Source organism: Micromys minutus (assembly GCF_963924665.1).
Source record: "Micromys minutus genome assembly, chromosome: 10".
Lineage (NCBI taxonomy): Eukaryota > Metazoa > Chordata > Mammalia > Rodentia > Muridae > Micromys > Micromys minutus.
Genome location: NC_137979.1, coordinates 33,379,267 through 33,391,027, shown reverse-complemented (window position 1 = coordinate 33,391,027; position 11,761 = coordinate 33,379,267). Strand labels below are relative to the sequence as shown.

Sequence of the window (11,761 nt, the reverse complement as noted above, 5' to 3'; positions counted from 1 at the left end):
CTATTAGTTCTTCTGGTGCCTGCCAGAAGTAACAGAAATCAGGGCACTAGGACTTAGAAGCCTTGCTGCTACTAAGAAAAGAAATAATGTGATTTATTTTTTCAGTGCTGTTTGGGGAAAGGCGTGTGCTTCATAAATATGTATTGGAAAGTACTTAGCAAATGAGTAGAAATAATAAAAATATGTCAAAGGAAACAGCTCCTGTAAATATGTCACTTGGTAGATAAATTAGTGTTTTATTACTACTAAATACTATTGCTCGCCGAAAAGGATTTCAGATTACTCGCACAATGGGTACATTATTGAATACCTCTGCGGAAGGGCACGATAAAGATGAAAAATTGTGATGGTGATAACGCCTAAGGTGGAGAAAGGAGGGGGTGTGGGTAAAGGAGCTCAGAGGCCTCGCTCCAGTGATCTGCTCATGATTTAGCAGCACTCGGATGATTTAGCTATAATATGGACCAGAGGTCCCTGAGAAAAGGATTTCCGTCGGATGCCATGAATCCAGGCCCTGAGTATCTCGTCCGACTGGGGGTGGGGGTTGTGCACCTACTTTCAGAACTGGACACTCTGCTTGTGAGTTAAGTTGACCAAAAAAAAAAAAAAAAAAAAAAAAAAAAAAAAAAATCCCAGGTTTGGATCTCCTTTCGCTTCTGTCTCGGACCTATTAGATATCTGTATCTAATTCATATCCAGAGATGGACAGCGTAGTGAAGAACAGAACGTGGGCCTCCCGCGCGGTGCTCAGACCCATTTCAGAAACACGAGAGGGCAGACAATGTTGGCCGGGCAAGGGAACAGGAACCAGAGAGGGAAGGGAGAAGATATATGTGCACCTTTGTGGAGGAAAAAGTCCCGAGAGAAGCAGAGACCATAGGGAACTGCAGCAAAGCGAAGTTGCAGAAATAGGCAGGCAGGAGAAAGGGGCAAGGAGCGGACATCCAGTGCAGGTGCCAGGGGTCCCTAGAAGGTGGGACTCCCCATACACTCCAGGTTGGAGAAAGAAACGGCTTCGCATCCCAGCACTGCTTTTCTCGGCGTGGAAGCTCGAAAATTACTTAAAATGTAGATCTTTGTGATAACAAGCAAAAACCAGTACAGAGCTCGCTGGGGTGTTCTGAGGACTGGGATTAGCAGAGGGCTTATAAAGTGACAGTCTGATAAGGATTCGGATATTTCAGCTCCGGTTCCCTTCTGATAGACCTTATTTTAAAGTGCAAGGGGTTGCTCTGTGGTAGAGCACTTGCCTAGTATGTACAAAAATCCCAAGCACCAAAATTTTGAATAAATAAAAATACAAATTGCTCAGGCAAACTCTGAGAGGTCTTTGATAGGAACCTGTCATTAGACACCAGCCAGGAGAATTAGCATTTATATGACTTCCGTGACTAGGCATCCTCTTAGATCCCTGGCTAATGATCCCCTATGCTACCCTGATGTTTTATGCTTTACTAAGGCCTTTGTGCATTATCTCATTTAATGTGGGGGCCCAACCTGCCTTTCTGGGATGGGGAAGAATTTCAAAAGGTTAAGTGTCTGCCAAAAGGTGCATAGAGGATGAACGATGGCTGGGTGGTTTCTTAGCAGTCGTTTTCCTTGTTCTGCAACCTTTCTCAGTGTGCCCCCACCTCCCTAACGTCAAAGTAGTTTATCCAAGGAGGAAAACACAGATTATAATGCCCCCACTGACTTGGCTTTTAGTATCTCCAAGAGACTTAATGCTTTGGGTGAGTCTGGGGTTCTTCCATTGTGAACTGGAAATCTGTCGTTTGTCGGGTACGATGAAACATGAAATCAAGGGTTCAGTACTCAAAACTTTACTATAAAGCTAGTTGGTGATCTTAAAGGACTTGCTCAAGGTCATCACACATGGGACTGGTGGACTCCATACCTAGCCTGGCTCCCGCCCCGGCCCTGAGCCCCGGCCCGGGCTCCGACAGAGGGCGCTCGCGGAAGCTTTCACTCTAGACCACCGCGCGCCCGATTCCTCTCTATGGTGTCGCGGGCGCGGCGGAGCGGGGCGCGCTCCCGCGGGGGTGCGGTGGAGGGCGGGGCCTCGCGCGGGGAGGGCGGGGCCGCACGCAGGACGGGCGGGGCCCACGCCGAGCCGCGGGGGACTGGGTTGGTCGGGGTGGACTTCCTGGGGCCGCCCGTGAGGATGTGGTGCGGGCACCCGGGCGCCCCTCAGCCGCGGAGTTGCGGCGGCCACCGACCCCGCAGCACCGCTGCCTGAGTGGCCGCGGTCGGCATCTGGCCAGGTGTGGCCCGGCAGCGTCCGCGGCAGGTGAGGAGGCGGTGGCTGTGGCGGGTCGGGCCGGAGGACTGGGTGCTCCAGGCTGTGCTCCGGGCGGTGTGAGGATCCAGCTGCGCTCCGGGCGTGGGACAGCCCCTTCCTGGAACTCCCCACGGTCAGGTCACCTCACACCTGTCCCATTGAAAGTGCCGCAAAGCATTTCGCCTGTGTGCGCCGTAACCCAGGACGTGTGTCCTCAACTTGTACCCAAGTGTCGTAAGAGCCCGGTAGGTCCTATAGCTGGCTCTTAGGATAGGATGCATTTCCATAGGACAGAAAACTGTCTACAGAAGCAGAGCTTTGGAGGCACTGGCTCTCTTCCTACAGGAGGACCCTGGAGATTCGGAGTTTGGAGGTTAGGTGAGACGTTTGGGATGCTGCTCTCCCTTCCTCTCTGCCGGAGTCTGCTGTCTGCCTCTTGCGAGTCGACCTCTGTCCTCGAGGTGTGTTAGGTCGCCACTGTGTGGTCCTGGCCGAGACTCAGAGGGAAGTGGGGCCCCTCTCCAGCTGGCTGCCCAAGAGACATTTGACCTGGCATGGGGAAGTCTGGGTAGGTCAGGGGAGCCCGCAGTCTTTCCTGGCATCTGTGTGTTCGGAGTTTGATTTGAGACTGGTAGGAAGAAAAAGAAAAACAACAAAAAACAGAACAACAGCGTAATTCTTCTTCTTTTTTTGAAAAAAAAGTCTGTCTTTTTTTTTTTTTTTTTTGGATGGGGTGTGCTATTGTGTAATCGAGGAAGAGTTCCACATTCCTCTCAGTCCACCATGGGAGAAGATTGTTCTTAGTTCGGAAATGGGGTTTTACCCACAACACACACTCTGTACCCAGGTTAAAGGCCAGAGTGACGCATGAACACCCCGGGATGCGTGTGGCCTTCTAAGAAAGCAGTAAGCTCCTTATGTATGTTTTGGCTGATGGCTTGGAGAACTGAGAGACTTCCTGTCCCCACTTTTGAGAGTGAGCCGTATGGTGGTGCTTGCAGTGACAGTTCAGTGTACTGAGATGTGGGCAAGGCTGTTCGAATATTGTGGCATTTTTCTAGGAATGGGAGGGGACTTGGTTCTGGGCCCTGTTTGTAGAGTTCTAAGACTGAAGCTGGCCATGTTTCTTTTGTGGTAACTTCATTATCTTCCCCTCCTGCCTACCCCTCCCCCCATTCTTTCGAATGCAAAGAAATAGATGGTGACAAGTGTTTCTGAAACTTTTTGCATACTTGCTAATTCTGGACTGCAGGATATTGGACTTCAAAAAAGTTGTGGTTTATCGGAGGAGGACAGGACAGTAGCAGGGTAATGTGGCAAGGCTAATTAATAACTTGATGGTGTTCAAAGATGTCCAAGTAATAGAGGACACACACTTACCTTAATGTTTAATCGCAGAGCCCAGTACATTAAAACCTCTTACATCGATCAGCTGTTATCCTGACTCTTTGTTTACATTGGAATCCAGGGTTGTCAATCCCCCAAACTGACCAATTCAACCAACTGCTAAAATAAAAACAAAAAGAGGAAGGTGTTCTCATAAAGCTTCAAACTTTCTATCCACCAAGCCAACTGACCGAGGTATTTAGTACCATCTAATAGAAATGCCTCTTAATGGGATTGTCATTGACAAGTTTAACAAATGGCAACATTAACCAAAAGATGGCTTCCTTTCCAGCCATGTGAGCCCTGTGAAGTTTAATGCAGCCACATCTGACTCTGTGGGCCACACCTGTTACTTTCTGATGTCACCTAAATAAACCTGAGGAATGCTGGGGAGGGAGCTAGGTATACTGGTTTTTATTCCTATCGTAGAATCTTTAATACTGCTGTTATTTTAATGGGAGATTGGGGACTTTTATCACCAAACTTGTAATATGTTTATGTTTGGGGAGGAAAGATTAACTGCTGCATCTTACCGTCTGCCTCTATAGTTGAGAGTTGGAATAGCATTCAGTTTGATGAGAGTAGGCCTGTTAGATTGTTGCTGGTGAAGTGTCAAGGGAGGGGCTGCTTTGCTTGCTTTTTTTGGAGTTGATTACTTGGTGGTGGCTACCAGCTATTAACACAGTGTGGGGAGATGGTGGTGGGAAGGGGTGGGACTGAGGGCCTTGTCCTTTCTACAACCATAGCACCTTGGTTATTTTAATTACCTGACTACGATTTGAGCAGTTGAAAGGGCAATCTTTCCATATGCAGACTCAGACTCCATTCCTTAATAGGGGAAGGTCCCAGTTACTTTCTGTGACTCTGTTACCCATGGAACTTTAAAATCCTAAAACCAGTTGGGCTCTCAGGTCTCATAAAAGTCATCTGAAATAGGTCATTGACTTCTTGTGTCTGTCAGTCTGTAGTTCGCCCTGTCCCCAGGACGTAACAGTTGCTGTGCACTGGACAGTGGGTCACATCTAATTCTGTTAAGCTAGTCTTAGTCTAAACCCATTATCTTCTCTCTCCGTTAAGATGGTCATGAAGTGTTTCTCCTTTGCTTTTCGTATTCAGACTGAATAGTCCACATTTTTGGAACCTGTTTACAACTGAATCAGAGTTAAGCAGTTTTTTAAGAGTTTTGTATGTTTTTAAAACATTTCCTTTTTACAAAACATGAATAAAGTGTGCATTTCATCTGGGAGAAACCCAGCTCTTTGAATCTGATAGTAAAACAAAAGCTGGTTTTTGTTTTGTTTTGTTTTGTTTTGTTTTCCCCCAGCTTTCTGGCTTTAGGAAATCTGTGGTAAACTTTTCCTTACTTTCTGATTTTTCCAGTACAATGACTAGTCGGTACTGATGAGTGTTGACCCAGGGGTATTGGGAGATCCTGAAGTCTACTGTGTCATCAGAGCAAGGTCACATTATGTTCAGGGTGTATCCCTCACCCTGGCTTTTTGTAAGGAGTTTCCAGAGGCCAGCCACTTCTTTTGAGGTTCTGTTTGTAACATTGGCATTCTTGAAAAAAATGCTGACCTTAGAGCCCCACCTCTTGGAGATTTTGATTCATTCGGTGATGACCTACATTTTGAAACCATCTGAGTTCCAAAGGGCTCTAGTTGCTTCTGAGGTGCAGTGCAGTCTAACGGGGAATCACTGTTGTGCATTGACATGAATATATATGTATTCATTCTTAACAATAAAAATGTGTCTGTACCTCAAGTCAGTATGGAACTTTGAAAATTGGAGTTCACGTTTCTGCTTTACTCTTTGTTTTTGTTTTGAGACTGGGTTTTTCTATGTAGTTCTCCTGGCTGTCCTAGAACTCATTCTGTAGGCCAGGCTAGCCTCGAACAGATTCACCTGCCTCTCTGATCACAGCACGGTGTTTGCTAGAATAGCCCATCTTATAGCTGTGACAGATAAACAAAAGGCTTTTATGACTTGTATGTTCATTGCTTCACTGCAAGGCCCCTCTAGGGTATTATCCACTGGGAGTCACGAGGGAGGGTTTTTGGTGAAAGTAGCTTTCTTTATCCCCTGAGTGGACAAATGAATGATAATGCGGAAATGACTGGAGATTTGAATAGGTAGTGGGGTGTAGTTATGATCAGTGTGGGATAGGAGAGATGTCTGGGATTTTCTGGGAAAGATTTTAAAATAAAACCAACATGCTAGCTGTTTAGTTTCTCATAGCTGAAGCCCTTATTGAAATTAATAGGTGCTTAATAAATCGTCAGAAACTTTTAGTCATGTTTTTTTTTTTTTGCTGACTTCATGGAAAGAAATGTTGCTCAAGTCTGGGAGGATCTAAGTTAAAACAGAATTAGGCTCTAGATAGGGAATTAAACTTGGATTTAAGAAACAGACTAACCTAGTTTTGAAACCCAGCCTTTTACTTCCTGGCTGCATGAGTTTAGGCAATTACTGAACCTCTGTAAGCTTGATTTTCTTTCTTTCCTTCTTTCTCTCTTCCTTTGTTTCTTCACTCATTTGTTTTGAGACAGGGCTTTTTTACGTGGCCCTGACTGTCCTGGAACTCATTCTGTTGGTCAGTCTGGCCTTGAACTCAGAGATCCACCTCTGCCTCCCCAGCGCTGGGATTAAAGGCGAGTGTCGCTACCACTCCGTTGAGGTTTTTTTGTTTTCCTTAATCTACAAAATGAAAACATCTGGTTGGATTGTTCTGTGGATTAAAAGATGGGAAATATGCATATGAAGATTAAAAGAACTTTGGATATTGAGGCAGTTTGTTTAGATGGTCCTTTAGTTTTATCTCGCTGTCTTAGTGTACCTTGTTTAAAATAGAGCTTTTTCTATGTAGTTTTTGTTTTCCTGCCAGTGCCGTGACTGGTTTATAGAGGCAAGAGCGCTGACTCAGTGGCATTTGGAGATCCTGAAGTCAGCCTTCTGTGTCATTGAAGTAACGTCGTATGTTCAGCATAGCTTTCAACATGGTAGCTTGTTTGTTGTAGGAAGGTCCCAGAAGGCAGCCATTCCTTGACAATTCATTGTATTCCACTTCAGTTTTTAAAATGCTAAGAAAACAGAGGAGTGAATCCCAGTTTCAGAATTCCATATTGCTTGATGTAAAGATGATAAATCTGATATATTTGCTTATGTCATAAATACATAGTCATATTAATGCAATACAACAGGCTGCCAAACTAGGCTTTGTGCGTGCCAGAAACATTTGGAGAGTCTTAGTGTTTGGGAGGATGATTTGAAAATACGGGTTGTAAGGTTTGGCTACGTAGCCCAGGATGGCTTTTGTTATTTTTTTGGATTTTGTTTGTTTGTTTGTTTAAGTCACTGTAGCCCTAGCTGGTCTAGAATTTGTCGACCAGGCTGGTCTTTGGCTCAAGAATTCCATCTGCCTCTGTCTCCTTAGTGCTGAGTTTAGAGGTGTCTACCACCTGGACTGGCTTCTACTTCTCCATCCCTCTGCTCTGGCTTTCCTCATAAGGGCTGTGATTGTACCACACTTGGCTTTACACAACTTTATTATTATGATGTGTGTGAGAGAGACAGACAGACAGTCAGATAGGCAGAGACAGGGTCTCACTGTATAACCCAAGTCAGGTTGTGCCTCTGCCTCCTAAGAGGCGTCTGGAAGTTCAACCTAAGACCTCAGTCGAGTCGCTAGCCAAACGCTATGCTGCTGAACTTCATCTCTAATCTCCGTGTGTGTGTGTGTGTGTGTGTGTGTGTGTGTGTGTGTGTGTGTGTGTGTGTGTGTGTGTAAGGTTTTTATATTTTATTTTATGTGATGACTGTTTTGTCTATATGTATGTCTGGACACTATGCACATGTCTGATGCCCATGGAGGTCAGAAGCTGTGGGATCTAGAATTACAGATGGTCGTAAACCACATGTGGATGCTGGGAACCAAACCTGGGTACTCTATGAGCAACACATGCTCCTGACTGCTGAGCCACCATTATCTTCACTCAGTCAGCTATTTTTATGTCAGCTTGATATAAGCTAGAATCACCAAGAAGGAAGGAGCCTCAGTTGAGAAAAAATGTCTCCATAAGGTAAGGTTGTGGGCAAGTCTTTAGGGTAATTTTTCTTATTAGTAATTCCTGATGGAGAGCCCAGCCTGTTGTGGGTGGGGCCATTCCTGGGCTGGAGGTGCTGGGTTCTGTAAGAAAGCAGGCTGAGCAAGCCATGAGGAGTAAGCCAATAAGTAAGCAAGCAGCATTACTACATGCTTACAGCACCGGCTCCTGGCTCCAGGTTCCTGCCCTCACTGCTTTTGATGATGAACTGTTCTATGGAACTGTGAGTGAGATAAACCCGTTCCTCCCCAAGCATCACAGCCATAGTAACTCCCAACTGAGACAGTTAACCAGTTCGAGAGAATTGTCCAGGCTGGCTTTGAACGTGCTGTTCTCTTGCCTCAGCCTCTCCAGTGCATCCTGCCTAGCTAAGGTATCTGTTAAAACCCAGCCTCCCTTCCATGCCTTTCCAGGAACGCTTACCCACTTAGCTCTTCTAGAAAGTATATAGAAGATTAAGGACTAAACAACCCGAGAATATGGGTGAGGAAAAATGAACCACAGGACAATTAGCAATGCTTTAAGAGTTTTTTCAGAATGAGTGGAGTGTTGGCGTGTGCCCAGAATTACTACCTGCAGGAATAAATTAATAACATTATCTGTATTCTGCTTAGTATATTTGGACCGTAGCCCAGAAACTCCAGATTAGACTAGCAAGCTTTGAGGGTGGCCTCTCGTTCATGTTTCGGTGTTTCCCCTTCTCTGGCCTTTGTCTTTTTTCTCCCTTCCTCTTCCTCCTCCAAGCTGCCCCTCCTTTCCATTTGCTGATCTTGTCATGATGACTCCATCCAGGCTGGGCCCCTGGACCAGAGGCTGAAAGAGCTTGCTGGTTGCTAACACCTGTCTCCCAGCTAAATGAATAGGCTCTTTTGTAGACTGGGTGTCAAAAGCTGATTAGTACAGTGCTGGCTACTAATGACACAGCATATGGAAATCATGGGGTGATTTAGAACTATGGTAGAGTTCTTTTTTCCTTCCTTACACTATACATTTTTTAAAATACTGGATTATTGTACCAGCCGAATTTTTGCATGTAACCTATGAATCTGTTCACTGCCTTAACAGACTAATTTCTGTCATATTGACTGGGAATCATTTATATTCTGTAGACGTCCCTACCCTTAAGGGCCTTTGTATTGTTCAGTCGATGCCTAGTGTGTAATACAATTAAAGTTTTGTTCACTGAGCACTGACATAATTAGTTTAATTTCTGCTCCTTTATACATTCCTGTTGGCAGCTGGAAAATTAAAATACTAGATGTTGCATAAAACTGCTTTTTTGAGGGTGATTTTACTGTCAGTTGAATGGACTTAGGCCCCAGGGTACATTTTTTAAGATGTCTTATTCAACTTGCCTGTAATAGTCCCCTCTGTATAGAATTAATGTATTAAGACACATAATTGGCTATTTAAGCATTCAGCAGAGACAGTGTTTGGCCTTTTACCCCGTGATTGTATTTTTCCTACATCTCTTTTGAGGAAATGTATGTAATTTTTGGAAACTCTTAAGTATATCACAGTTACAAGAGCACATGGACGGTGTCGAAGCCTGGAGACCGGAGTGGTTCTTTCTGATAAGCTGCAGTACTTAATTCTTTCCCCGAAGGGTCGGTCTGGTCCTTTTAGATCATAGCCCTTGTAAGGTTGATGTGGAAGTGGGAAGGATGTGAAGCCTGGGAAATCCTTTCATAATTTTTCTGTATGTTTCACAGAATGGCTTTGGCTGTTCAGCAACTGAACTTGCTCTCAAGGAGGATTTGCATCCAGTTATTCTAAGCCTCACTTAATTTCCTATGGGGTTTATAGGGAGATTGACACCAGGCTGATATCATGGCCATGACCTACAATACCTTTTAGTCTGTGTTAAGGCACCATTCATTCATTCATTCATTCATTCATTCTTCACTTATGCATTTATTTATTTCAAATGAAAAGTGATCTTGGTATGGTAATTTCTCCATCGTCCCCTCCTAACGAGGTGCCAAGTTCCTGGTGTCTCACTAGACTTTCCATATGAGTACAATGGGATTTTGGGTGGGGGGAGTGGGCAGGCTGTAATGGTGTGGCCAGGGGCTCTCTACTTTGTGGGCTCAGGTGATTCCCCTGCAGCTGTGACTGAGTAGTTGTGAATTTGAGGTTTCGAGGGATGAGTGTCCTTGATTTTTGTCACACTGGCTCCCAGTGCTCTATTGTCTCCTAGTTTAACCTCGGCCCTTGTCTAGAATGGCCTTGGGATATCGAGTGGTCAGGGCTAGTTAGTAGCTCCTTCCTCTCTTAGAACCTGGTTCCCTCCAAGAGGAGGGGAAACCATTTGAACCGTAGGTTTTGCCCATGAATTATAATTGCTGGATCCTCCTTAAGGATTTGCTGCCTAGCCATCCCTACAGGTGTCCAGAAGTCAGGCCAGCTGGAGGCATTGCTTGGCAAAGACCAGTTCATTAGTAATCTGCCCACCATTGTTTATTTGCTGGGTTATGTTAATAGATCTGAGGGAAAAGAGTCTTTCCTAAGTAGAGCGCACCTCCCCGACCCACCCTGCTTTTTTATTTTACTTCCTTTGTCTTGGAAACTTTCCAGGCTTGGGCTGATACCTTGAACACATTGACCTTAGTGACTACGTGAATCAACCCACAGTATCACAGAATGTGTCCTCCACCCCCTTTTCCTCGATTAGTGACTAAGATACCTGCTTTGAGCATAGCCACACCTCACCCTCCCTTAGCCTCACCCTCAGGTTGCTAGGCTTTCCCTGAGTCCTTGCCTCTCTGAACCGGGAACCAGACCGTAAGCTTTATTTGTAAAGATAAAAGCTCTGCCTGGGGAAGGAGCATCTTCAAGCACTCTGACAGGGGCCCGTGCGAGCTCGGCTCCTTTGAAGGGTAGCTAAGTGTGGTTCTCTGGTCTTTGTAGGTATGTAGCCATTGTTTAGACAGTTTGGATTTTTGTTGGAATAAAGAGGAATGGAGTCTAAAATTATATGCAAGGGGTGGGAAAGAAGAACTTTGTTGGTTGGTGTTGGCACAAGCCTTTGATCCCAGTCTTTGTGGCAGAGGGAGTTGGATCTCTGTGAGTTCAAGGCCAGCCTGGTCTACAAATTGAGTTTCAGGCTTTTTTTTTTTTTTTTTTTTTTTTTTTTGTAGCCAGGGCTACACAGAGAAACCCTGTCTCAAAAACAAACAAATAACAACAACAAAAAACAAACAAAAGAAAGATTTTTGTCCACCTCTATATTCTGCACCTTGGACAAGGGTAGCTTCAGGTGCTATCCTTATCTATCCAAGGGCTACCCTTGTCTAAGAGTTATAGTCTGTGTCAGAGCTCAGGTATTTACTGACTGGGTGGGAAGAAGGCAGCACAACAGTTCCTAGAGATCGTGACCAAAGGCCCTCCGCCTTCCTGGTCCACCTTTGGGCATGTGACAGGCCGAGCTCAATGCTCCTGGAGCTACACTGACAGATGTAGGGCAGCAGCCTGGGGAACTGTGACTGAACCAGCAGTGACTGTGCATGCACACTGCTGTCCCCGAAGATGGTTTTCATCGGACTCCTAAATCGTGTCTACTTGACAGAATCTGATGGGATTTTTCTTCCCTCCCTCCCCCCTTCCCTCCAGCCCTCCCATTTCCTTCCCCGAACCCCATTTTGTTTTGCTTTATTGAGATAGGTTTTGCTGTAGACCAGGCAGATGTGTACCACCACACCTGGCTTCAGCATAGCCTGATATAAGGAAAACCAGTTTCAAAAGTGAAAATGTCTTTACACAGATACTTAAAAGGAATAAACAAGAGAAGAATTTCAGAAACTGAAGAGATGTCTCAGTGGTAAGAGCATTTGCTGCTCTTGCAGAGAGTCCAGGTTTGGTTCCCAGCACCCATACGGTGGCTCATAACGGGTTCTAGGCATTCATGCGGCACACTTCATTCATGTAGGCGAACCACTTACATCGAATAAATAAATATTCTTCCTTTTATTTTTTTGTTTTTGTTTTTCAAAAT

General features: G+C 45.1%; 1 protein-coding gene across 2 annotated transcripts in view; it reads left to right on the top strand.

Annotated features, from left to right (window-relative positions):
* The first annotated feature begins 2,165 nt into the window (after positions 1–2,165).
* Positions 2,166–11,761, top strand: part of RFFL (ring finger and FYVE like domain containing E3 ubiquitin protein ligase) — a 62,241-nt gene continuing 52,645 nt past the window's right edge. For both annotated transcript variants that reach the window (XM_080924560.1, XM_080924559.1), the window contains exon 1: positions 2,166–2,287. The gene's annotated coding sequence lies outside the window, so the exon portion shown is untranslated. The remainder of the gene's footprint in view (positions 2,288–11,761) is intronic.